Source organism: Salmo trutta, unplaced genomic scaffold, assembly GCF_901001165.1.
Source record: "Salmo trutta unplaced genomic scaffold, fSalTru1.1, whole genome shotgun sequence".
Lineage (NCBI taxonomy): Eukaryota > Metazoa > Chordata > Actinopteri > Salmoniformes > Salmonidae > Salmo > Salmo trutta.
This window is the reverse complement of record NW_021822209.1, coordinates 12,501-17,500: the sequence shown is the minus strand read 5'-3', so window position 1 is coordinate 17,500 and position 5,000 is coordinate 12,501.

Genomic DNA, 5,000 nt, shown 5'->3' with positions numbered 1-5,000 from the left:
TGTTTTATTTTAAAATCATTATCTTCACATTCTATGGAATTCCATTTTACATTAACATTCTTCCATATTGATTTCACATCCAAATCTACAAAAACCTCCGACCACACTTTCTCTGAAGCAGGAACTTTTATCTCTTTTAAAATACATTTACTATAGACTGTTTTAACTTTCAAGCCTGACAATTCATGTTTCACTCCATTATTTTCATAAAATATATCCGGTAAACCCCTGGCTCTCTTAACCACCTCTGTATTTATTAAAACCACCCACTCCTCCGGAATACACCCCAAAATTCTCTTATATATATTTTCTACTGTAGTTTTGCTTATTTCATCATCTACCTCAATAACATTGTCATAAATAGCGTGTACCGGTAGAAACCCCGGAATGACCTCATATAGAATATCACCAATCTGTCTCATCCCAGCTCTCATAAAATATTTACAATACAACATTGCATTATTATACTTGATCTTTGGATTCAAAAAGATTGGCTGGTTTAAAATATTTTCCAAAATGTTACATTCATAGGAAATGTGTGGTAAAAACTGTCCCCAAGCCTCAAAAACTTCCTTATAAAACAAAGGTATTTTTCCCAACATTTCTTGTTTTACACACATTAATAAACCATTATCCCCGATCCTCCCAACCTCCTGCAAATACTCTGTAAAAAACTTTTTCCACCCGTAATCTAATTCTCCATATAAATACTTCCGAACCATTTTCACTCTTATCGCTATTTTCCTCACCTTTAGATCCACTAACTTCAAACCCCCCTCCTCATAACCTGCAATCAATGTTTTAAAAGCGATTTTCACCCCCTTCCCATCCCATAAAAATTCTACTAAAATCTTATTCATTTCAGTTAAAACCCATTCTGGCACATCTAAGACATTCATGACGTGTACAAAAATTGACATCAGTAAAGAATTTATAACAATAACCTTCCCCTTTAATTTTAAAAACCTCCCCTTCCACATATTTACAACCTTCCTGACTTTATTTATCACCCCACTCCATGTCAAATCCCTAGCTTCCTTTCCTTTTAAGCCTATAAAAACTCCTAACACCTTAAAATAATCTTTGACCTCTTTAAAAGGAAAATTCCCTTCATTTACTTTCCCAATATACATTACAACAGACTTTTCCATATTAACTTTTGCTCCTGATGCTCTTCCATATACTTTAAAACCTTCTATTACCCTTTTTACACTATCCTCATCTCTAACTGTTATAGTTGTGTCATCTGCATATTGGTGAATCAAACTTGAACCCTTCTGTGGAGTCTGTACACAATTGATAAAATTATCCTTCTTAAGAAAAGCCGCTAAAGGTTCAGCTGATAAAACATAAAGTAAAGCAGATAAAGGACATCCCTGTCTCACAGATCTCTCCAGGGTAAAAGAATCAGTTAAAACCCCATTACATTTCACCCTACTTTTTGCATTTCTATATAATAATTTAATCCACCTTATTATTTTATTACCAAAACCAAATCTTTCCAAGGCCCTAAACATAAAATCATGTTCTACCCTATCAAAAGCCTTATTTAAATCTATGCTTAAAACAATACCCCCTATCTTATCCCCATTCATTTTGTGTATCACGTCTCTAATTGTATTAATTGTGTCAGCTATATCTCTCCCAGGAACACTATAATTCTGTGTTGGTGCAATAATATCATGTAAAACTCTCTTCATCCTATTCGCTAAGATTTTGGCTAAAATCTTGTAATCCACATTTAATAAACTAATAGGCCTATAATTCTCCAATTTCACCTTACTCCCTTTGTTTTTATATAAAATAGTTATCATTCCTGTCACCATTGATTCTGATACACAATCCTTCTCCTCCATATAGTGATAAACCTCCAATAAAATAGGTGCTAAAAGACTTTCATAAATTTTATAAAACTCTGCAATGATACCATCTACTCCAGGGCTCTTATTCACCTGTAAACCCTTTATCGCATCCGTAACTTCATTTACTGTAATCTTCCCATCACACATCAACTTATCCTCTATATTAATTTTCACCTCTACACTACCTAAAATCTCCTGTACACACCCCTCATCCACCTCCCCTTTCTTAAATAAGTCCTTATAAAAATTCTGCACTGTCTCTAAAATCTCTACATAATCATCTACTACTTCACCCTTTACATTTTCAATCTGTCTAAGATATGTTCTTCTTTGAAAACTCTTCTCTAATCCAAGAAAAAAAGAAGTGCATTTCTCCCCCTCCAGAAAATACTTTGCTCTGCTTCTTATAATAGCCCCCTTACACTTATCCATGTCATATTTACTCAATTTTGCTTTCAACTCTAAAAACTTTTCTATATTATAATTAGGTTCACTGTCACACTTGCCCATTTCTTCATCCAATTTAGCTCTCAACTCATTTTCTTTTCTTTTCATCCTGCCTCTCTTTTTCCTTGCATATCTTATACTAAACACTTTTATTTTTTCCTTAACCTTGTCCCACCATAAACACTTATCCTTTCCTTTTTGCTTATCCTCCATTTCACATGTTATTAACGATTTAAGTTGTTTACAATAATCCTCATCCCCCAAATAACTCGCATTCATACACCACGTACCACCTCCTATTCTTTCCTTGTCTAAACCCACCGAGAAACTTAAACATGCATGGTCACTAAAAGTTGTAAAAACATACTTAACATCTTTCATAAAATCCCTACAACTTTCTTTAACTAAAATCAAATCTATTCTAGTTTGTTTTAATTCCCCTAATACCACCTGCCTTCTCGAAAATTCTCGTTTATCGGGATTGTCATCTCTCCATATGTCAATAAGTTTTTTCTCAAACATCATCTTCTTTAAAACACCCCTTGATACATCATTTCTAAAAGCTGCTCCCCTTGTCATATCCAATCTGTCCAATTTCACATTAAAATCCCCCACCACAATACAATTTCCCACACTCCATCGTCCCACTTCAATAAATAAAACCTTGCGCTCTATTTCGTTATTTGGCGCATAAACATTTATAATTCTAAACTTCATATCCATATACTCAAAATCTAAAACTAAAATCCTCCCATTATTATCATCATGTACATGTACCACTTTGTCCACCACATCCTTTCTCACTAAAATAGCAACCCCACTAGAATTCCCTCTACCATTATTAACAAAAATAAAATCCCTCCATATTTGTTTTACTTTCAATACACAATCATTGTCCCAATGCGTCTCTTGTAGACATAAGATATCCACATTTTCCATTTGCACTATATTTTGAAATTTATCCATTGTCCTTAACCCATTTACATTCAAGGACACAAAATTTACCATTTCAAAAAATAATAAAATGAAAAAGTATACCTTCATTGTCCTCTACCTTTTGTCCTGTTTCTTTCCTCCTCCATCCTTCTTCTCTCCCCCCGTCGCTTTCCTCTTCCTGTATATTTCCCTTAGTCTTTCTACCTTTTCCCCATCGTCCGTATCAGATATCTCCTCCAAGTCCATATCGTCCAACCAACTCAACTTATTTCCTCCCACATCCGTTGTGCTCCCCGTATCTCTCTCCGTCTCTGGTACTGTCGTCAAAATCAAACTTCCCTCCATATCTTCACCCCCCGAGGTACTCGCAAGGGCTGAGCTTTCCCCCAAAATCTGTGCGTCCCCAGTGCCTCCACCCAGCTCGATCTCTCCCTCCTCCTGGAAACTCCCTCTTCTCATCTCTGAACCCATGCTGCTCCCTGTTTCGTCCGTCTTCTGCTCCATCTTCTCCATCTCTCCACCTTCCTCCACATTCTCTTTCCCATCCTCTTCTTCTCCTCGCGGTGCTTCATCAGCTTCCATAAAGAGGTCCTGGCTCTCCTCCTCATTTGCAACCTCTCCACAGTTGCACTCGTCAGTTCTCTTCCGACATCCTGCGCAAACTGCCCTATCTCTCGCTCCAGCACATTCCCTCGCATAGTGTCCCTGGTTTCCGCACTTAAAACATCTAAAGTCAGGGCAGTCCTTTAAAATATGTCCAGGTTGAATACACAAGCGGCACACCCTAACCTGCTTGTCATGTATCACCCTGAAATATTCACCACCCTCCAGTGTCTCAAACTTAGTGGAATACGGCAAAGACTGCACGGTGTCGGTGAACTTTACCTTACAGTATCTCGTCCCATCTACGATTTCCGTCCCCGGCCAAACTCTCCTTCTGATTTCAGACACGGCCGCTACACCCCAGCTCCGCAATTTGTCTAGTATAGCGCCGTCCTCGATATAGACTGGCAAATTCATGAACGAGACTATGAGTTCGTTTGCCATCACGTCTCTTGCCATTACCTTCGTATTCTTGATCTTGAACCCATCCATTAAACGCTCTTTTCCTTTTGCATCCCGCATCGTGACTTCATATTTCCTTTCTCCTTTAATTCTGCACCCCACCAACTCTCCGCACACATCTTTAATTGATCTTAGTAATTCCATCGTCGTTATCTTGTCTTCTCCCATCAATTCCACCGCCACCGTTCGTTCCTTGCCGTATTTTAAGCCACCTTCAGCTCCAAATTTTGTACTTTGCGCATTGCCTTTGTCTTTATCCGTTCCATTATTCGTTGCCATGTTGTCCGTCATTAAGAAATCAGAAAAGTCTCAAAAACTCACCCCCAAGCAGCAGAACTGCAAGGGGGGGAAAAAACTCACTAAACTTAAACTTATTTGAATTCAAAATCAGATATTGTCCGTCAATAAACTAATAATATCAAACAAATATCTCTCGAGCAAACACTCACTTACAGCGTAATTACCTGCACCTGTTTTACTCACCGGAAGGGCGTACCCAGGCTGGTATGGCCGTAAACGATAAACAACCTCTTGGTACAACATATATAGTCAAAGTGAGTCTGATAAACAGACATTGCATTTTCACCAATTAGATAAGCAGCTTGAACTTTGTGTCACTGAAAAAGTAGAAGAAATTACAAACACTGTAGCCATCACTTTATAGCACAGGTAGTTGGATAAAATACAAAC